This window comes from Erpetoichthys calabaricus, chromosome 5 (genome assembly GCF_900747795.2).
Source record: "Erpetoichthys calabaricus chromosome 5, fErpCal1.3, whole genome shotgun sequence".
NCBI lineage: Eukaryota > Metazoa > Chordata > Cladistia > Polypteriformes > Polypteridae > Erpetoichthys > Erpetoichthys calabaricus.
In genome coordinates, this window is record NC_041398.2 from 12493863 (window position 1) to 12517545 (window position 23683).

Below are 23683 nucleotides of genomic sequence, written 5' to 3' on the forward strand. Positions count from 1 at the left end.
TTCACTTATCTAGGTAAAACACGAGATAACTAGTTCTATATAAGACTTGTAAAAAACCACACACAGTTAAATAATAGGCATCAGCACACTTTTAAAGAACGTTTGAGATGTATAAAAATCTAACCTTGGCTTTATAATTTATATAAAAATCGATCTAAAACCTTTTTTTCATCCCATTTTAAATATAGTTCAATATAAGCCTTGTAAAAATCACACAGACGTATGCAACAGTTCTTTTAAATTACGTATAAAAAGCTATCCTTGGGTGTATAATTTATATAAAAAGTATTTCCAATACATATATCATGTGGCCTTAAGGAAACATATTGTGGAAGGAAGCGTTTAATTGTCTAAACGTTAGATTGCCTTCAACATGCAGTCATTCTGGGGACAGAGAAAGGCGCTTTAAAACAATCTTTGGCAAGCCACGCTTTCCAAAGCACATCACCAGCAGCTCAGGCAGCCTGAAGCTAAGGGGAGGTGGGGGGGTGCGATTCACAGCTCAGAGGCAACAGGTGGGGCCCGGCTCAGGCTGGATCCTGACCTTTAACCTCATGTCAGAGCGTCCGGTGGGCCGTGTGAAAACTGTCTCACCTTGCGAATTGCAGCTGCTTAAAGAAATCTACGCATAACAAAGGCTCCTTTTTAAAAATATCGGACTTTTAGGTGTCCGGCCAAAGGTTTAGATGTAATTATTGTTCATACAGACTATTCTGCACAGAGCACCGACAGTCAATATAACGGTAAGACCTATTCATGATTATTATAAGCATTAAACGAGCATGTTTTAAAACGGAGGGGCTGAATCCTTATGTTTTTTCCTTAATATTAATATTTCCAACTTGATTCTCCGGTAATTCCCTTTTAAAAATGATATTTGTGTACAACGTGTTTGAGTGCTTGTGTAGGATCATGAGCGCGCTCGTGTGTGTGTATAAATTGTAGCATTTTATATTTCTATCTATCTATCTATCTATCTATCTATCTATCTATCTATCTATCTATCTATCTATCTATCTATCTATCTATCTATCTATCTATCTATCTATCTATCTACGTGTACGATGATTAATGTACAGTATTCATAGGACTGAAGCAAACAATATTAGTTTTCTTTCTCGTTTTTTTTAAACGGGCTTTACAATCAATTAAGTTTTGTGTCGTCGTCTGAAAATTCAAACAGGTTCTCTCCTCTGAGAATATTCAGGCCTGGTTTAAAAGCGCAGGCCGGGTGTGTAATAGCTCGGACACCCTGCACAGGGACCCAGGAATTTATATCGCGGTGAATGCTTAATAGACATAATGCAGTTGTGTTTCCAGTCATTTCGATAAATGAAATATAATACAGACTAGAAGACCCAAAGTTCAGATGATTTTTAGACGTATCAAGTGTATTGTTGAATCACTGCGTAAAATGATTATTATAAGATGTACCTGTATGTATGAGATTATATCTTAATACACAGGGAACCTGAGACCTGGCTGTCTGTTTTTATTTACGTATTTAGACTTTAAAAAGTTTGTATGTATACATTTTTCTGTGGTACCTGTTTCTTTATCCGCTTTTTTCACAAAGATCAGGTATCTTTATAAGACGGTCGAATAAAGTTTTACTTTTGCATTGGAGCTCAAGTCGACGCGTTCAAGTATGAATTTCATTTGTTTATTGAGTTCAATTTCCGTAGCGTTTAAAAGGTCGCTGGAAGCCGGACTTTTTGCCGAATTGGAGCCTTTTGTTTTCGAGGTCCTAGGAACATCTTGCTCGTGTATTCATATTTATTCTCTAGAACCTATTAAACTAGTAATGAAAGGAATGACCGCACTTATGATGATTTTTAATTTTTTTGCTTAGCTCATTTCTATAACATAGGAGCCTTTTGACAAAGGAAAACTCTGTAAGTACACTTGTGCATTTAAACGGAGATTTATAAGAAAGCAGGTTTCTACTTTAGCCTGGTTACTCACCTTATCCCAGTTTTGTACTTGCATTTAAAAGCACTCACTGTTACACTAGTACAAAATTTTGATATTTTCTGTCTACTCAAAAACTAAAATTATTTCTATTAACACAGGTGATAATTAGAAAACTTTTTACTATTTTTAATTAAAAAGTTAAAAACAGAAAAGCCCAATTATGATTTTTGTTTTGTCACGGGAGGGTCCTAGGGTGACACTTTTCCCCTTTATACTCTTTCTCACGTAGACCTTATCACATATTCTTACCAAAATAGTTCATCACTTCACAATTCCTGTAACTTTAGGTAATTAGACAGAGCTCCATAACAGGCAAGAGAAAAAGAAAAGTATTATAGGTCAAATACACAGGGCCATAAAACAAAAGAAAAATAAAGTGTGAGCACCACACAACCTGGTATTGTTAGATGTTTCGTTTTTTCCAGGTGACCCATTTTTTGTGTTGTTTGAGGTATCAGCCATAAGTCAAGATCTTTATTTTATTCCTTTTTGATCAGCTTTTATACTGATTTTATAAAGCTAATCTAGGTATGATATGGTCATCCTGTCTCCAAGACAACTTTACCTTTATTACATTTAAATTTCTTGTCTCTGAAAATTCATTCCTAGCTCATACGCTTCTGCTCTTAGAGCCAGGAGTCTACAGTGTGGTGTGCTTGTTTAACTAGAGGCAAGGGTTGTAAGAAGCGCTCTTCTGCACATCCGAAGTTCATTGAACTAAAATCACGTTTTTAAAATCAGCAGCTTTAGCTCATGCTAGTGACCTCATAAATGGGAGCCAACAGCTCAGCACGCTTGTATAGCTCACAAAATAGCAGAGCTAATTACTCTTTCTGCTTAAACTAACTATCAAATATTCAGGTAATTAAACACTAAAGCATTAGTGAACAAAATACATATTCAGTTGCCAAGTAAAATGACCAGTTGCTTTAACATGAAAATAAAGCATCTTTAGAAAATAAAGCATCTAAAAGCATCTTTGTAAACGTCCAATTTTAAAACATTATAAGAAAAAAAAGAGTTCTGCCCATTTTTTCCAACAGGTTTCTTAACTGATCTTTGGAATCATCAGTGCCTTTCTGATCACATCCACCCCAAACATAGCATATAACTTAATTTCTGTACTGTACTCATTTTAAATGATAATAGCCAGTATAAATTCCCTAAAGGAACTGGGTAGGAACTGGAGACATCTGATATCTTCTATCACATATCTTTTTTTGCAAGCCCAAGTAATTCAGATTCTGCTCACAACACAAATGTACGGTTATTTTTTCTCAAATGACCAAATCTTTGTCATGCTAATCATGAAAAATCAGATTTTATTCTCATTACAGTTTATTTGCATATTTTATTATACCTTCTTAACTTTTATCGACATTTATCTTATCTCTATATTTAGTTTTTCTAGTATCAGAATGTAGTTTAAGTTAATTTGTTTTGGGTTCAATAGATGTATTTTACATATTTTCGATTCTTGTTTTCTTTTTTTCACATCTTCGCGCCCCCCAGGTGGGGTCCGCCCCCCAGTTTGAGAACCACTGTTGTTGGGGGGCTATTTGTAAAACACTCTGTGGCACTTCAAGCTAAATTAGATTCCCTCGGTTATTCAGCTGTCCATCAATGTTCCATTTTTGTTATAAATTGTATTTAGTCTCTCTTTATTTACTAAACATTTTATACGATGATTAGAAAACAGTTATCTTGTTCACGCTTTAATTTAAATTAGCATTTTCATCAACAGGTTATAATCACTTTGGTACGCAGGGTGCTTTGTATAATACAGAGTTTTAGAAATTCTGTTAACGCTTGGTAAGAGCCTTCCATTTTACATCAGTTATGAGCCCCTGAAAAATAAGAACGGTTATCGTATGTTATATGAGCCTCTACACTACAGGGCTGACGATTAGGCTTATTGTGGACACGTTGGGCCAATCAGGAAGGAAAATGTTTTAGTGAATAGTTACATAATATCTATTATAGGTGTTAACACAAGGATTCAAATTTTACTAAAACTGTGAGGTTTATTCTTTCTTTTAGGTAGTCCATCTATCCTTGAAAACTGCTGTTCCCCTCTGTTTGTCATAAAGCCCCCTTTGTTTTATTCACATTCAGGGTGAAGGAGATGTAAGTTTGAACTGGGAGTCCAGGAGTCAACAAGTGTCTGCAATCTTCTTGAATACGAGTCAAAGGACCAGGGTTTGTGCGGTGATCACAGTCAGGGGCAGAGTTAAGCTAGACATTATTATTATTCCAAAATGAAACATTGACTCGCCCATATCACAAATATAAGATAGTAAAAACTAAAATTTACAAATACTAAGTCACAGAGGAGATTAAAAAACATATTAAGACCAGATCAACAAGGGATCACCCCAAGCTCACAGCACACTACAACAGAACCTACGTGTTCTGCGGTATATTATCAGCTAATATCAGTTCCATGGGGTTGCAAAGAGTTGGGGAAAATATTATTTAACATCTGAGAGTATGATGATAATTAACATTAGCCTGTTATTGTTAGAATCTTATCTGGCACTAAAAGTGAGGCTTGTGTTCCTCCTGATTCAGGAAGAACATTAAATATTGGAGTTTAGAATATTAACTAGACTGGTAGTCTTGATGGTAAGGACATTTGTGCCAAAATAATTAAATAAATAAAAGTTAATTATGAAGTAAATGATCACATGAAAAAGTGGAGTTATAAAGGAGTTATTACAATTTGAAAAACTGCCGTGATGTATAAAAAACATTGATATGGGGACAAAACCAGCATGAAAAGAAACCTTTTGAAATAAATAATAAGCATTTTTGACATGTGCAGTCTGGAATAGTCTGAATATGTCTTAAAGAGTTAATTTTTAAATAAAATATATTAAAAATATTAAATATTAAAACTGAATAAAGCACAGAAGTAGCCTTTAATGATTTCCATTAGTGTTAAGTATTTTCAAGCACTGGGTTCTGTTTATAAGATTTATTTAATTTAGTTATAAGCAAAATGATTGGCTGCATTTTGCATTGAAATTAACAATAGTTTGACACAGCTTTAAGAATTAGAATGCAAGACGAACCTATACACTTAATAACAAATGTTGCTGTTTCAATACGGATATTTTGGATCTGTTTTATGTTAACCTTTTGACAAGAAACCCCTGGACAGGAATATATACCACATATATTGAAAATGAACAGTGCGGACATGCTAACTAAATAGATATAATCTAAGATATTTTAGAATATGGACATGTCTGACAAAAACTGGACTTGCTGTGTTTGGTCTCTGTGAGGAGGTCAGATTACACGACTAGGTTTCACATAGGATTACGGTTTGCACGATTCCATCACAAATTCTCAGCAGCTTTAAATTTCTGAATTATCACAAGTTCACTGTATGTTGACATCTACTTAATGTCCTGTGTTAATTCTAATGTCATTCTACCCAATTTTGATGACTTTAACTGCTGGGCGTCTAATGACTAATGAATTCTATGACTCCCTTATGACTTTTTTGCCCAATTTCTAATTTTCTAAGCATTTGAGACTCATTGTATTGTGAAACCAATTACTATGCTGTCTGATTCTGTCATTACACTGCCGACGTCAACTCAAAGAGCATGTCACACTTAACAGTTACACCTACTGGGTCTCATTTCCTTAAAGGCGTCTGATCTTACAACTAGCAGTCACTTTAAATGACCATTTGGTCAGCGTCACACTATATGACTTTTATTTGGATGGGATGTCACACTTGACAACTACAGTTGGTGGATCTCGTTGCCTTGAAGATCTCAGATTACACATCTCGGAATGTCAGGGTCTTACTGATGACATGACTCTCTTGTGACTTTTCTGCACACCTTTCTAATTTCCAACATATTGTGAGTTTTCTGCATTTTGTCAGCCACTTCAAATGCTGCCGTAAGCCAGTGTCACACTATGAGACTTTGTCTCAATTCGGGACTTCAGTTGCAGGACTTTGTTGCTTTGAGAATGTCACATCTCACAAGTACCAATGTCAGGAGATCATGAGTGACATGACACCCTTGTGATACTTCTGCTCACCTTCTAGTTTCCACAGTATCTCCATCTTGTTGACAGCCAGTTATCATAGTGGAATGAGCTGGTGTCCCAGTATGCAGACTCCCAGCTGGACAGCCAACTCTAAGAAGAGTCCTGGTGGCCCTAAATGACTTCTGTGTCTCCATTTCTGAAGCCACTGTGCTCTTGAGGACACTCATAAGTCAGAGGTGTGACCAAAACATCATGTGTGGGTGGGCATTTGGCTTGTCTGGGGGGGGGGCAAAAAATATCCATCCATCCCCATTTTTGTAGGGGGTTCAAATAATAATAACAACATAGTTTTATATAACATATAAAAGCAAAAATAGTAGCATAAATCATAACCTATTGTTCAATAAAATTAACAGAAGCAATGGAACTTGTATTATGATTTTTTGTGAACAAATATAGAACTACATCTACAAGGTAAATATCAATAAAGTCAAATGTAGACAACATATGAGAGCAAGAGCAGAAACGTGGCTCATGGTAGTCATTAGGGAGGCTGTAGGACATCAGTTTCCAGTGTTTAACCTTTATATTATCTACAGGACCAGCCTGCGGTTACTCTTGGCAAATTCTGAAATAAATTCATTCATGTCTAGATGTTCTGAGATGTTTTTCTCATGTGCCAGAATGACTACATTTCTCTTCCTTGAATGCAGCATTGTTCAGCGGAGTGGAGTGAGAATGCGGTTCATAGTAGAGAAAGAGCTTCACATGCAGCTGTAGACACACCAATGATGAGTGCTGTGATGCAGACATGGCTCTGACGTGCGGGATACTAGACGCGTGTTTGTGGAAGACGCCACCGTCTTTTTCTAGAGCTTTTTTCCAATTAGTGTAGCCGTGTTTGGTGAATATGTCCTCGCGGTCCGAATTGGAAACACTAAATTTGTGACAGGCAAAGCAAAAGCTGGCATCACGGACAACAGAATATTCAAGCCATGGTCGAGACTAATAGCAGCTTGCACTAAAACATCTGAGTGTCTTTCCGAATGCGCGCTTGGGATAATTAATTAAAATACACTGTAAAAAATAACGCGTTAAAAGTACTTAAAAAAAATAAGGCAACAAATTACAAGCAATATTTTTGAGTAGATTTAATATACTGCACTATTGAGTAAACTTAATTTATTAATTTACTCAAATTTACCTAAAAGAAATGAGTTTGATTAAATATAAGAAGTGGCAAAAATGGTTTATTTTACTCCGATTTTCATTTGAATTACATTACTAAAAAAAAGAGTAATAATGCAACGCTGGACAGTAATGACTATATAACAAATACATGCTAAAATTCCATATATCTTTATTTATTTGAACATACACAGATAGTCACAACAACGGAGTTGTATTTTCAAAGGAAAATTAAATCAAATGTCTGAGGATAATTTTTACTGAATTATTGACATTCAAATGTCAATGTTAATTTTCTTTTCTTTTTTTAAACTTTCTTCAAAAAGTATATCTCAATCAAATAACGTCCCAGGAATGAGTGCTAAACGGGAAGGAAACAGAGAGCGAAATCCTGAGTCAGATGGCGCTCTTCAAGCACGTCCTGCATTTACGCCAACATATTCGCTTAAATCAATGGCCGCCTTTTCCACTACTTCTCAGTATGCGATAGCGAAAATCCTGAAATAAAATAGGACGTAGGAAATCAAACATCGCTAAATAAATCACAGTATTAAAAATTAACCAGTAAATACATTACCTATGTAGAACATTAATTAAATAAGAAGTCAAATAATACCGTGACGGTTAGGCAAACGTCTTTTTATGTTGTTTACAGGTCGTAGTTTAGGACAAACGCCATAGCGTTCTCAAACTTATCTCAAAGTGTCATTTTCTTTTTCTGTGTAAAATAAAATTTTAAACAATTAAAAAAAAAATATGAACATATGTAATGTGCCTGCTTTTTAAAGCAAACCAACGAGGTAGGTTGTTAGAAAGACGCTACCTTGCCCGCCATGTTTCCCACATGAAGGGAAAGGTTTCGTGAAAATAACAAATGCTTACATCTGTAACTATACGAAATGAAATACTAGTAATTCATTACGGAATTAATATACTTTATACTTACACATTCGTAGTAAAATAACTCTAATTATGGATAAGCGTTACAGCTGAATGCGTTGTTGTAAAGACCAAGAAATCGATGTGAGAGGAAGTGCCGTGTCATTAAATTTAACTTAACTTAAATGTGTTCAATTCACAGAATATTTTTTTTACTTAGAATAAGTTATAAAAAATGTTTACATTTTAAGAAAAATAATAAGTTAACATTATTCATAATTTTTTTTATTGAATTAGAATTAAATGATCAATAAAAAGGGTAAAACCCATTTTTATTAATTAAAGTAATGATTATTTTGCGTATAGTTAGCTATTTTTTATTATTATTTTTCACACATGCAAGATTTATTTTTTACAGTGTAGGCTGGGATGGGCTATCCATATTTAAGTCAGGCAGACCGGACTGTATATTATGTTGAACACAGAGGTTTGGATACCCGACATGGGCACAGAGATGGAGGATTGTGTAGGCTTGTCTACAGGGTGCACACAATGTTCGTATACCCCTATCTTTGAGAGGATTTTGAAAGCTAAAGGTTACCTCTTAGGAATCCAGAACATCTGTATGGGTCCCTCCATGATCTCTGCATAGCGGAATGCGCTGCCAGGTTCTCCTGCTCATGTTCTGCAACATTTGGTGGGTGACTTTCTGGAACGCTGCACAAACCGCATGTTTCAGTTCATCGTTCGATGAATAACGGTGCTTCCACACGTCTTCTTTGATAAACCCCAGAGTGCATTATCTGGAGATGTGAGATCAGGGCTTCTCGGAGGCCACTGAAGAGGAGCAGGATTGTTGTTTGATCCTCGTCCAATCCAACAATTCCCAAAAACATCTTTCAGTCGATCGCGCACGGTGATTGCGAAATGGGCATGTGTCCCGTCTTGTTGAAACCAAACACTGTCAAGGACGCCCTGGTTTCTCAGTTGCGGGATGAGCCAGCCATTCAGCATTTCCAGATAACTGATTTGGTTAACAGAACCATCAAAAACATAAGGGCCAAACAAATGCTGTGCTGTCATTCCGGCCCAGGTCATCACGTGTGGTGGGCTCTGCTCAATTTCTTCAAAGAAATGTGGATTATCTTTTCCCCAGAAAAAGCACATTTCAATTGTGGGAGCTGCAATAAATCATGCACTCGTCAGAGAACATAACCTTTTCCTTCTCAGCATGTGTTGGAAATTGGTGCAGCATCAGATCACAAGCTTCCTGACTTGTGTCACCCATCGTTTCGTCTTGGGACAACCGCCACGTTGTTGTGATTTCTTGAGCGGCAGCAGGTGGCAGCACCAGATGGGATGTCGGAAACACACCTCGAAATACCAGGAAGACTTGGGCTGATGTCCACAGGAACCAAATTGTCATGGATATTCCTGTAAATGCTGCTAAAGATAGGGTTATACAGACTTTGTGTGCACCCTGTACATCTTTTGGAGTTTCAGTTCCCGACGTGGGTGCGCTGTGCTCAGTGTTAGTAGCAGCGGTGCTGGGCTCAACCGTGGAGCCAGCAGCTTGTGGAGGGACAGAGGTTGAAGATGTCTGCTTTTTAATAAGCCACCTATGCATAGCCTTTGGTGTTACCAACCAGAAAATAAAAGAAGAATGGAACGTATACGCTGTTTTAATTAAAGAATGTGGTCAACGGGTTCAAAACGTGCTGTAAAATGAACTGTGAGCAGCATGGTGCCTGTCTAGTGGAGGAGACACTGACGGATACGCACCAAATTCAAACGGGACAATTGGAAAGCAACTCAGTTTTGAAAATCAAATGTTATTCTTCTCCGGAGTTTTCATTGGACAGGCAGAGCATTTCGCAGTGGGGAGGGCATGGCTTGTCCCTGGGGGGGCTGTGCCCACCCCATCCCCCCCGTGGTCACGCCTCTGTCGTGTTAGAAATGGTATGATCCCCTCGCCCTGATCTCCATCTTACCAGAATGTGATCTTGGTGGAGGTCTACAGAGAGTTCTTTGGACCTCACGCAGTGTGATTTTTGGGACCTTCTAGACACAGAAACACAACTGACTTTCAAAACAACGGCCACTCAATTCAGTGGTGGACTCCACTCAAGTTCTGGACACGAGGATGACAAAAGGTGACAGAATGGACCAGAGTGCAGTTCAGAGTGACACACGAAAGGGTCTGAATACGTCTACGAAGGAGAGACTGCAGTTTGTGATTTTTAATACATTTATTAACCTTTCTATTAACACATCTTCATGTCATCATGATGAGTTATTAAATGTTGATTCAATGGGCAAAAATGGGAAATTCATCCATAAAAAATTAAATCCTCAATAAAGTGTGTAGAAAGAGTCAGAAGACTTTGTCAATCCACTGTATATTGAGATATGACACTTAAATTGAGAGGCGGCATGGTGGCACAGCGCAGCGCTGCTGCATTCCAACAGTCCTCACCTCCACCCTGATTATTATAGACCTTCACATTGTGACAATCGCTCCTCATTGGTGGTTTAAAAACCAGAAATCAGCCGCTGGTTACGTCCACAAACTCCTGTTCTTCTGCTGCACTCTTTGTCAGGTTAGCTCAGTTCATATTTGATATTTATTATATAATGTCTTTTGTCACTACAGACATTTGTAGCAATAAAATACATTGCATTATTCATTCCAACAGATGGTGCATCATTTGAATACTACAAATATTTGTGATGCCCCATTTGTGCCATCTGTTGGAATGACAGAGACATAGCAGCTGGACAGACACAGACAGACACTTGTCCTTTTAGTAAAGTGCATGATCTCTGTTCTTGTATTTAAATTGCACTTCACATCATTCTCTGTGTAAAGAATTTCTTGAGGTCTGACATTAACAAGTCAGAAAGTTTAAAATCAAACTGAAAAATTCAAAATGATGTTTTAAACCTGAATAAAGCCGATAACATCTCCTGATGTGAATTAGAGCTGCTTTCTTGCTGACATTATTGCTTTAGTCTCATTCTTATTTGTTGTTCTGTTCCTGCCTTGCCTGTTTGCATGTTTACCACTTAATCCTTATTGTTTGTAGTGTCTTCAGTCAGTCAGTCATTCAACAACCCGCTATATCCGAACACAGGGTCACGGGGGTCTGCTGGAGCCAATCCCAGCCAACACAAGGAGCAAGGCAGGTTATGAAGCGTCTTTCATTTACTCATTTTATTAATGACACTCATGATGTCAGACTACTCGAGACGACATGCGGCCTTTCCTGCGTCTCCAATTTATTTAAATTCACTTGCAGTACTGGACTTAGCCACGAGATGGGAGCAGCGCACCACTGCCATGTAAACGCAGGCGAGGCGGACACAAGAGAGCCGCTCGAGGGGTGTCAGGTTCAGCCGGCCGACTGGCCACGAGGAGCTCCGCCACAAGTAGGCGCTTCATTGCTCAGCTGTCAGACTGTCAAACCTGCACAGCAGGAGGCGGCAGTGAGCACAACGACATGAACTCGTCGGGGTCTGCGCAGATTCTCTGATCTTCGTCTCACTTTTCTTGTGTCGCATGCTCAAGAAGTGTCTGTGACTATTATGGGATGGCTTGGGAAGAGAAGGTCGGCTGAGGAAGAAGGAGAACTTGAGCTGGACGAGTGGCACAAATCTGTAAGAACTTCAGCTGCTGAATAATCGCCGATGTCACGTTAAAATTTCTGCGATCAATTTTTTTTTATTACATCTTGCCTGAAGAAGGGGAATGAAATGCCTCGAAAGCTTGCATATTGTAATTTCTTTAGTTAGCCGAATAAAAGGTGTCATTTTACTTGACTTCTCACTACTTAACACAAACCCCAAAATTTGTTAATTGAATCCAGTTAATCTGACTGCGAGTCTCACGTTGCTAAAGAAGCAGAACAAAATTAAATGCAAGTCTGTTAATAGTAATAGCAGGTCACTGGCACTTGATCGTTATTATTATATTATTATGACTTATCATCTCATAATTATATGACTTGCTACTTCATTATTACGACTAAGTTTGACTAATATGACGACACACCCCCCTCTAGTTGTCATAGTGGAGAATTGCAAACCTCTTTAGATAGATAGATAGATAGATAGATAGATAGATAGATAGATAGATAGATAGATAGATAGATAGATAGATAGATAGATAGATAGATAGATACTTTACTGTTTTGAACTCCAAGTTCCTCCCAGTTGGTGCCCAGTGGAGTCAACGCCACCTCCTTGGAGCTCCAGGGTGGAGGCTCCGGGCTGCAGAGATGCACACTTGGTGTCGATTGAAGCAAGTCTGAATATCAGCTGCTGCCCTTCGAGAGGTGACTGAAGTAGCCGTCTCTTCTTATTGCTAATCCACATCTGAGCAGAACTACAGCAGCTTTGACTCCTCATATAATATCAGCAGTGCGTACAGAATGCAAGTAGCCATCACTTGAATATTATGGTGGGATAAAACTGAAAGTGTTTAAGAAGTGTACCTATTAAAGTTTAATGTCAGGATTTATTAGCAGCTGATATTGAAAGTGTGGGGTCAGACTGGAGTCACAGGGACCACTCACCTCATCACAGCAGACTTTAATGTGTCACATGGACAAACACGGGGACAAACACACACAGCAGGACACAAACACTCAGACTGGGGAGCAACGCTCATCTGCCTCAACAATTAGCTTCATTGCTACAAATGGAAGAATAAAACATTCATATGGCATCACAATATTTGTTGCTGCATTCTCCATATTCTTTAAAATTATATATACTGTATATATTTTTATAACTTTTTGCTCTTTATTATAAAACTAGACAGTGCTACATGTCTAAGATGGGTTGAATTCAAAGTAATCAACGTAGATCTCAGTTTTAATGTTTGCAGTGCACCATCTGTGGGAATGTATTTTGAAATGCATGTAGTAATAAAATCAATTGCAATTATCATTCCAACAGATGGTGTATCACAAATATTTGTAGTAGTACAGTGCATTAATATAAATGTTTGTGATGTGCCATCTGTTGGAGTGACAAATCCAATGCTTATGTCTCTGTTATTTGCCATTCTGTTTGCAGAGCTGAAGCACAACAAACTGTCACAGGTCAGGACCAGCAGTTGTGTGCCAGCTGGCAGGTTTACAGGCTGGTATGGTGCCCACTAATCACACTCACACTAACACACATTCTGTCATTAAACTGCTGGCTGATATCAGTGGTGACGTCTGGTGCTGCGGCTCTGTAACTGGATGATGTTGATTAGCATGGGAGTCATAAAAGCAGAGCTAATGTTTGTGAGGCGCCACCTGTTGGAAAGACAGAGACAAAGTGACTGGACAGATACACAGACAGACACACAGACACTTGTCCTTTTATTAAAGAGGATTAATCATAAACAAGAAGTCTTAATATCGTCAGAACATTCAAAATATGAGACATGATCAGAGGAATTTAAAACTCAAAAATTACCAAATGAACAGATTTGACAAATAAGAGTCGTCCATATTTTTTTTTCTGTGTGTTTTGATCTTTTTAGATTAATAAGTATTTTAAATTTTACAAACTGTGAAGCATTAACAGGCCATTTATCTCTGTGAATGTAACACCTAATCATAAATAACTAAAGATTAATCTAAAATAAGTATTCTTTTACACATTAATTATTATTAAACCACACTGTCCTTCAAGGTGTTGTCAATATTCTGAATATTTTGGAGATCTCACAAAACACTTCACATCCTAACTTCTCGTGTGTTTAATATGCAGAGAGGCCACAAGAGGGAGCAGTTTGGCTCCAGAAGAATCAGCTGATGTCACAGCCCTGAAAGTCACAGGAATGTCACTAAGGTGCAAGTCACATGACCAGCGTCTGAGTTGACAGCATGTGATGAGGGCCACAGGAGCTGACGTGGAGTCGATTATCAGTGACTGGCGATGTGTCCAGTGTGCTCATCGACTTTTAAATGACATGTTGCCCTGAATGTGCCCACCTGCCCACCTGCCCACCTGCCCACACTGCTGACTGACATTTCCATTTCATTAATCCTGAGCTCTAAAAGCCTCCCATGTCAGCAGGAGATGACCTCAACCAACACAAACATCAGACGACAGGACAACATGACTGTCAGCCAGTAGAGTTTGAACGACTGCCAGTGTGCAGCTGTGATGAGAACCTGAGTGACCAGACAGACCAGTGCCTTTATGAAGTCACACAGCAGGGACTGAAGCAATGGCCGAGGTGACAGGAGAGAGAAGAGGGCAGCAGGGCTTAGGTCAGCAGTGAAGAGCTCATCGGGTGACAACCTGTCTGATGAGCGAGTGCTTAAAGAATCAGATGTCAGTCACACATCGAGATACGGATTTGATCAACGAGGAATACAATCTGTGATCACAGGACGGCCATCAGCGTGTGACGAGTCAAAGAGGAGAAAATCAGGAGGGAGGAACAAAACTCACATACACACAAGTGACACACTCGTCTGACTCACTCTGTCTCAGGTCACTCATCTCACCCTTCATCACCCTGACACTCTTCTCTATCATCCTCACCCCTCACTCTTTATTCACCTTCTCCTCTTCATTTTAACCCCTCAGGCTCCATGAAGATGACAGATTTAGAAGTCATAGTCGCCACTTGCTGGTAAGGCCTGTAATACACAGTGGGGGGGCTGTCAACCTGGGCCTTCATTGGCTTCTTCACACAGACTGATGTCAGGTGACACGCCGCTCATTGAGGGGTCCTGAGGGAATTGTAAATTAATCCTGGGAATTTGTGTGTCAGTGGAAAGATAAAAGTGTCCCCAAGTGTCACATCTGATTGTCACTTTGAACACTGACAGTGACGGTGAAGTCAGTCAGCTGACTCGTCTCCTTGAGGTTGGGTGACATTGGGAACAACAAGGAGAAGATGCAGTTTAATGTCTAACGTGACACCAAGTGACTCAGTAAAACACCAAACTCCATCAATATGGCCGACATGTGACTAAGTGGTGAGTCCTCGTCTTTAGACATTCACAGTGAATTCATTCAGAGGTGACAGACCACCGGAGTAACTAATCGAGGGGCAGACAATGTCTGTTCAGAGGCCAGCACTCCAGTCACTTCTGTCACTCTGTGCTCCTAAATAGTCACTGGAATGAGGCTCTGGATACTGAGATAGGCATGTGGTCCTGCTGGAGCAGCACTAATGAAAGGCGCTATATAGACTGACTTACCAGGTGACATTCAGTGACACTCAGAGGACACAGCAGTTGGGGTGTCAGCCTGAAGGACATGTGGCTGTGAATCATCAGTGACCCCTACTGGTCAGACTGGTATTTGTAGGTCTGAGGTGTCACCGCCCCTCACTATGACACACACACCTGATTGGATACTCAGACCCAATAATAATAAAGACCCTGACAGCCGCACTCGCCCCTCATTCTCATCCACAAATTCACTCACAGAGGTGCTGCCCCCCAACCTATTGTGTAAAATTAATTTTGACCCCAAACTGCAAACACAAAGACTCCTGAGTTTGTGGGGACATCAAGTGACCGGTGGATGGTACTGGTCAGTGGTCACATGGTGTCAGATGGCTGACTGTTATACTGGAGTGAAGACAAAACCTAAACCCTGGATAGAGGGGCTCAGTGAAGGAGGTGTTGAACCTGTGCAGGAGGGTCATTGTGTGTGAGACGCTATAAAATGACAAAGAGCCAGCAGACCAGTCCAGATACACACCTATTCTGGGGCTGTAGGGGGCGCTGATTACAGTCTGCTGGTTATTGTGACACAGAGTACTGGGAATGAGACCACAGCAAACTCCAGGACTTGTCATTGTATCCAAGGCCGCACTCCACTCTCCCTCCTTTCCTGCTCAGTCCTTTATATGCGACTCCAATCCTCATGAAGACTCCACTGCACTCCACCTCCCAGTAACAGCGAGTCCCAGTCAGAGCCTCTCTGCACAGAACTTGGGCGCAGCGGTCAAATCTGTCAGGATGATCAGGGTATTCAGTCTCTGTCACCTCACATGTCACCTTCTTGTTCCCTACAGACAGACGGAGGTCTCTGCTTGCCATGTTGATGTCCAGTGTGAGGGGATAGAAGTCTGAAAGGAGAGAAAAGAAAACGAGTGAAGAAATCTGGGAGTGTGTAACGGGACTGGGGGCGGAGCACAACACAGACAATTAACAAGAGCCTATCAGGAGCTGCGCTGACCAGACACTAATAGTAAAGAGCTCATCTGATTGGACAGAATCTGTGGGGATTACAAATTAAATCATAAAAAGACAACAACAGACAAGAAGATATTGACAAGAGTTTAGACAAATAGATTGAAAACAAATATTGAGAATGTAATAAAAGAAGAGCAGACATGTGTGGTACAGCGGAGAAGTGCAGCAGATAACCGGTGTGTCTTAAGAGACTGTATTAATGTCAGGAGAGAGAGAAACCTGCATGTCGCAATATTACATTTAGATTTGGAGAAAGCATTTGATAGAATTGCACATAAATATATGTGGAAGATACTCCAAAAAACGGGAGTTCATGAAGGTTTTCTGGACTGGATAAAAGTAGTCGATAAAGATATACGAAGTGAGATAAAAGTAAATAACAAACTAACAGAGGAGATACAGGAGAAATGTGGAGTAAGACAAGGGTGTCCATTGTCAGCAGTGCTGTTTATTCTGTGTATAGAGCCCTTATTAAATAAAATTAGGAGGGACACAAATATAAGAGGAGTTGAAGTACCAGGAAGGGGGGACAACAAATAAAAGTGTTTCCATATATGGATGACATAACAATAATAGTCAGAGATACATGGAGTAGAAATAAAGTAACAGAACATACACAAGTGTTTATGGAGGGGGTCAGGTTCAACTTTACACCTCAATAAGAGGGAATGCGTCCTTTGGGGGAAATGGAAAGAAAAACCACAAGGAAGAATAAGGTTATGAAATGTGGTGAAAGTATTAGGGATAAGATTTGGAGACGAGAGTACGGAGAGGATGGAGTGGAAAGAAATGGAAAAAAGATCAACAAACAAACAGAGTTTGGAGGATAAGGAACTTGTGAATGGAAGGGAAGATATTGGTGATGAAGGCAGTTATAATCCAAAACTATCATACTTAGCAAATGGTTTATACACCAAAGAAAATATTAAGAAGAATTATAAGAACATGTTTTGTGTTTCTATGGGGGTCAAAATGTGAAAAATTGGCAAAGAGGAAGATAATGAAAAGGAGAGAAAATGGAGGGAAAGAGGATCTGAATATAGAAAGGGAGTTGGCTTTAAGACACACAGCAACTGTTGTTAATATGGCGTTAAATAAAACGGGGAAATTAGCGGACATGATGAGATATCTGCTAGGCACAGAATTGAGAAAAGCAAAATTATTAAAAATGACAAATAGCAGACCCATTGCTTTTAATATGCCAAAAAATTATAAAACAATAGTAACATTTGTTAAAAGATATTCATGGGAGGAAGGAGATCCCAAAATTTTGGAAAAGAAAAAAGACCTAAAAAAATATAAAGGAAAAGACGAAACGGTACTAAAAATCCAAAAGCTCACTGAAGAGCAAGCAAGAAAAGTGTGGCAGCAAAATGAGACAAAGAATTAACGAATAAACAAAAAGACCTCCGGTGGGTGACATTACATGAAATCCTACCGACGCAGGCGGCCATGTACAAAAGGAGAGTCACGAAAAGTTCAATATGTCTGAGGGAGAACTGCTGAGAGGTGGAAACACCAGAGCATGTGTTTAGGAACTGCAAAAAGACACAAGATGTGTGGAATGAGGGGTTAAAGGAATGGAAAGGGAGGACAGGAAAAGAGGGGATGACAAAAGAAGGAGTGTTGTATGGTTAGTAGGGAAGGAGTTAAATGTAAAAATGACAATAAGGGAATGGAAAATGATCAAAATAATAAAAGAAAATATGTGGTGGTGGAGGAATGAACTGGGGATTCATAACAGGAAAATAACAATACAGAAATTGTACAGAAATGTGAAAAGGAAGGAGTGGAAGAAAGGAGGAATAAAGAAGGACAAGGAAACAAATGGCCTTAAAAAAGGTAAAGACCTGAAAAATAGAATTAAAGGTGGGGATAAAAAGGGGGAAAAAAATAAAAAGTGTCACGGTGGTGAAATGGTGACGGGTGACAGTGAATTAGCAATGTGGCCAGACTGTGTGTGTGTGCTCAAAGCTAAGAGACTGAAAAGAAAAAGGAAATGAAGTGAAATGGGACAAGAAAATAGTGTTAGTGGTAAGTAATGGAATTTAGACAACGTAAAAAACAAAAATAACAACAGACAACAAAGAGAAAGGCAGGCAAGTCAGTCATCTGAAAGTCATCTGAGTCGTCAGAAATGATAAGAAACAACATAAGGTCACCACTGAGGTCAAAGGTCTAATGGACTGTCCACACTGACCGCTGGCTTTATTAAATGACATGTTTTATTGTCACAGTCCACCTCTTAAATTTAAAATCAATCCACTGTCACACTTCACAACCACAGCAATTATTTGTATAAAAGCTGCAATCAGAATTTACTATTTATAATCTATCTATCTATCTATCTATCTATCTATCTATCTATCTATCTATCTATCTATCTATCTATCTATCTATCTATCTATCTATCTATCTATCTATCTATCTATCTATCTATCTATCTATCTATCTATCATATAGTGCCTTTCCCATCTGTCATTGTCTCTCTCTTTCTTTCTTTTCTGTGTTTCCTGTCATCTCTTTTTATTATTTGACTGTCATTCTTATCCAAGGTGACTCCCATCATCTCAGATTCCATTGTTTCCTTTTCTTTTCGTTGTCCAATCAGAGCCCAGGCAAGTGAAGTGACTTGCTGAGGTCACACAGTGGTGTCAGTAGTGGGATTTGAACCCACAACCTCAGGGTTTGAACTCCAAACTCTTCACCACCACACCACACTGCATTTTCTCCTCCATTTAAAGTCTCCTTCTGTTCAGTCGGAGGTCAGCTTTACTCTGGTGGTCTCATCAGGGAGGTGGTCTACAGTTCCTTGGACCCCAAAACATCTTGACGATATTAGCAGCTGTGCTCAATGGAACATGAAGCTCTGTGGTGGTGGTCTTGTAGTCTTCACCTTGACCACCCTTGGCTGTGACCTTCTTCATCTCCTCCTCTTCACTTGTACTTGTTCAATGTGAGGCACACAAGGACACAACACAGCAGAGTGAGGACTTGACTAAGTGACTGAAGACCCCGGTGACACTCATTAGAGGAATCAGTCAGCTTGAGATGTCACCACAGTCCAGTGAGGTCTTTGAACTTCTAAGGACCCCCAATAATTTTCTCTGCCATTTCATTTTTTTTAATGTTTTAAATTTTGTGAAGTCGAGAACTCAAAGCAAAGTGTCTGCTCTGTGGAGTAAAGAATGGAGGATGACGAGGACTTTTGTCAGCTTTAACTTATTTCACATACAGTTGTGCTTCATTTTTAACCTTCCTCTTATGTTAGCTTTCTGTTCCTATCTCTTATGTTAACGGGTCGGTTTTGACCCGTGTCTTTAATCAGCCATATTACCCTCAAAACAATTATTTATCATCCAATTTTTTTCCTTACCTCTTGGTTACTTTGTTACGCTTCCTTGTCCATTAAAAGAATGTTTTTAATATTTTTGCTGTGACCTCATGAGCTTTTACTTTAACAGCACATACCTCTCGTTTTCAATTTTAAAAAATGATTAAATGAACCTCAAGAGAATTATTTAAATAAATAAAAGGTTGTTATGTTACCTGACTATTACTGAGGTGTATTAGAACACATCTCTTAATTATATTTGTTATATATATTTTTTTTATTATAATATTAATTACTATAGTAACATCTATGGTGTTACGGGTCAAATTTGACCCATATATATTTATTTCAAAGATAAAGGGAAAAAAGTATTTTCAAAAATATAAATGGAAAGCTAAACAAGTAAATCTCAAAATGTGGATTTGCAAGGTCAAACAAAAAACGAACAATCAAGCAAATCAAACCAATAGAAATGAGGCACTAGTTCCAATAAACGTCTTTGTGTGCGAGAACATGCCTGTGCATTTAGATACATGTCTGACAAAGTGACACTTTTCGTGTGTTCTTTGCCAATCTGTTTTCTGCAGTAGAAGCAGAGTACGTCTGTCTTTCTGTCTTTATTGCTAGGGCAGACCTGACACCTCTTTCTTTTCGAATCAGGTGGCCTCAGTGGGGTTGTGGCTGTGGCTGTGTAGGTTGATGTTGAGGCAGTGCTGGCCGAAGAGGATGCTGGCACTGATGCTCTTTGTGTTGCTGATGGTGTGGAAGGAGTGCTACGTGAGCTCTACAGCTGTCTGACCAAGGCTGCAGTGGCTGAGTCCCGGGGCACCCGTTCCCTTCGCTCAATGTGTGCCTTGACAAGGGAACTTCCTAACTCCTCAAGAAACATTCTCCGCTTGTTTTTTCTGGTTTAGTTCCACCCTAGGTGAATGTGGGTCCACAACACAAATGCATTGTATGCAGACACATCTAGAATGTTATAAAACACAACCATTGGCCATCTCCTGGTCATTCTCTGGCAAGTGTAGGTGGCAGTCAGCTTGTCCAGGTTGTCCACTCCACCTTTGTTTTTATTATAGTCCAAGATAATTATGGGCTTTTTGTCACTTGCTGATGACAAAGCTGCGTCTTTGTGAAAAGTGGACATAAGTATCACACTCCGATGTTTTTTTGGACAATATGAAACAACCGTGGTGGTGTCTGTAAAAGCAAATTTTGAAGAAAGTGGAGTCCTGTTCTTCACCTGCAAAACTTCAGCAGGCAGCTCAGGTTTATTTTTTTTTACTGTGCCCACCATGGTAAGCTTCCACCTGAGAAGTTCTTTTCCAAGGTCATAGCTGGTAAAGAAATTGTGACCCCACAGTCCAGTAGTCATATCGAGGACTACACGTTTTCCTTGATTTTTCTCAGGAATGCCACTTGCATGTTTGCCTGTGTAAATCTGCAGATTCCATGCATAGCTGGTTTTTGCATCACAGGCTGCCCAAATTTTTATGCCGTATTTCCCTGGCTTACTAGGCATGTACTGCCGGAAAGGGCATTTTCCACGGAAAGGGACAAAACGTTCATCTACTGTTACCTCTGGCCCTGGGTTGGACATCAGTGGAAGGAGCTGCACCCACCTTTCCCAGACATCCCTGATGGGAGCAAGTTTGTCAGATTTTTCTCTAGTTTCTCTGTTGTCAAATCTAAGGACTCTTGATATCATTCGAAATGACTGAAGTGACATTGTTGCCCGGAAAATATTTCTGCCTGTCGATGCATCCCAGAGACGATCAGTGGCCTCATTGCTGGATTTGTAAACACCAGCAAGAAGAAGAACACCAATTTAAGCATCCAGGTATTCCTCATCAATGTCATTCCACATGTTGCCATGAACATTTTTTCCTTCAAGGTTTGTCATAGCAATCATGACTTTCTTTAGTGACAATGGCATAAACAGATCAAAACATGTCTTGATGTCACTTACTCTCGTCACAGCAAACCTTGTGATTCCAGGGGTCATTTTGATGACATTTGCAGCAGCTGCCCTGCCATGTAAGTCAGGAGGTACTGAGCTCCAACAGATGTTACCACTTTTGGATTTGAACGTTTCAGCAGGAGTGAGTGCAACTTCAGCATCGGTGACCTCCTCATCAGACTCATCAGATGTGTCTGTGCCTTCTGGTAGATACTCTACAATGTCTTCCTCCTCGGAAACCTGCTCATCTGTATCACTGTGCTGTTCTGTGTCCTCTGCCTCATTTTCAGAAAAGATATGATCCAGAGCTGGGCTTACTGTAAATCTTCTTCTCAGTTTTGACTGCTGCAAGCAGGAGATATGTACTCTGCAAGTCAACAACGCTAAACTAAATTTGTCTTATGCAAGCCTTCCATGTCTGAACAGGTCTGTCTTTGTTTGTTTGTTTTGTTTGTTCAGGTAAGGAGACACACAGGCAAAGAGAGAAGACCCGCAAAGTGTGTTTAGGATTTTGGTTTTGACCCTAACTATTGTTTTATAACCTTAAATTATAACTGGGTCAAAACTGACCCTACCAACAGAAAGGGAATCATTTTCACCAGAGCATTTTATAATTTAGTACAATTGTTTTTTTTGTTTTATTTTAATTAAATACAGATTCCTGACAAAGTCAAAAAGCCTTGATGCAATAAACAAAATTAGGTAGTAGTTTTATACATTTAAAAAGTCAAACGGGTCGGTGCTGACCCTAACACAAGAGGAAGGCTATCTATCCATGGTAGGGCTATTTTGCAACCGTCTCTCTTTTTCCACATAAAAATTACTACATTTGTTTTTCAGAGTAGGAGTTGCGTTGTTTGCATTTATGTTAATCTGCTCTTTGACTTTATAACCATTTTTTTCCAGAATTTTTTATTTTTCTAATTTTATTTGCCATTTTGTAGTGCTGAAGGTACAAAAGTTCTTTACCTGTTGTCTTGGTCATAAAACATGAAAAATAGTTTAAAAAATGCAGTTATCTGGGTGAAGACATGCGATTATTAACTGACACATAATTATCTAAGAAGTCAACAACCTTTAAATTTGCCGATTGCGTTGCTCCATAAAATGCCCTGCCAGGTCTGAGCCTTCTGATCGACATGCCACCCACAGTGCACTTGCTTAGAGGTGTTTAAATAACATATTAAAATCTCGTGATCCACTTCACCGATTGCTTTGATTTTTTCACAGTTTATTCAGAATATCGGTATGTTTCAGTCTTACAAACGGCATTAAATTTCGTTTTATATTTTTTAAGTTATTGATATTTTTGTTTTCTAATGAGGTTTCCTATGTAAACAACGTGAGCGTTTGAAAACTGATTTGTAACGATTTTTATTCGCTTTTTAGCAAACAAGTGTGCTTACGTCTATTTTAATTTGACATATATATTCCCTAAAAACATTTTTATCGGCGGGTTTTCTGTATTTTATAAGAAAGAAATACAGGGATCTTTGTAACTTGAAAACGCGTTGTTAACCGGCACTTCCAGTAAGGTTCTGCAGAGGATAGTGCTTCGGAGGACGACTTCAGGGCTGCAATTTACCGTTGGAGCGCCCCCTAGACGGAAGTCAATCGGGAAACGTTATTTAATAACGTTTTCTTCATATTAAAACCTTAACAATTTTCCATTTAATCATACATATAGTTGTCAATTTAAATATATCAGTGTTTAATTTTCCAAACATACATATCAACAACAACAACAACAACAACATTTATTTATATAGCACATTTTCATACAAAAAGTAGCTCAAAGTGCTTTACATAATGAAGAAAAGAAGAATAAAAGACAAATAAGAAATTAAAATAAGACAACCTTAGTTAACATAAAAAGGAGTAAGGTCCGATGGCCAGGGTGGACAGAAAAAACAAAAAAAAAACTCCAGAAGGCTGGAGAAAAAAATAAAATCTGTAGGGGTTCCAGGCCACGAGACCACCCAGTCCCCTTTGGGCATTCTACCTAACATAAATGAAATAGTCCTCTTTGTAGTTCGGGTTTTTCACGGAGTCACTTGATGCTGATGGTCATACAGACTTCTGGCTTTTAATCCATCCATCATTGTTGGAACATCA

General features: G+C 39.0%; 2 protein-coding genes and 1 long non-coding RNA gene across 17 annotated transcripts in view; 1 reads left to right on the forward strand and 2 right to left on the reverse strand.

The window, feature by feature from the left end:
- LOC127527858 (uncharacterized) overlaps nucleotides 1–23683 on the forward strand; it is a 687118-nt gene that overhangs the window by 374309 nt on the left and 289126 nt on the right. Inside the window, exon 5 of one of the 13 annotated variants that reach the window (XR_007935002.1) lies at nucleotides 15696–15750. The exons of 10 other annotated variants lie outside the window; for them this stretch is intronic. This is a non-coding gene — a long non-coding RNA (uncharacterized LOC127527858). Of the gene's footprint in view, nucleotides 1–15087; nucleotides 15225–15695; nucleotides 15751–23683 lie in introns of those variants that run through there. 2 more of the 13 variants (XR_007935009.1, XR_007935005.1) reach the window with 2 other exon arrangements.
- Nucleotides 1–23683, reverse strand: part of LOC114644514 (tripartite motif-containing protein 16-like) — a 428510-nt gene that overhangs the window by 374192 nt on the left and 30635 nt on the right. The gene's annotated exons all lie outside the window — the stretch shown is intronic.
- The window catches only part of LOC114643665 (tripartite motif-containing protein 16-like), a 484979-nt gene that overhangs the window by 188494 nt on the left and 272802 nt on the right, over nucleotides 1–23683 (reverse strand). The window lies entirely within an intron of this gene.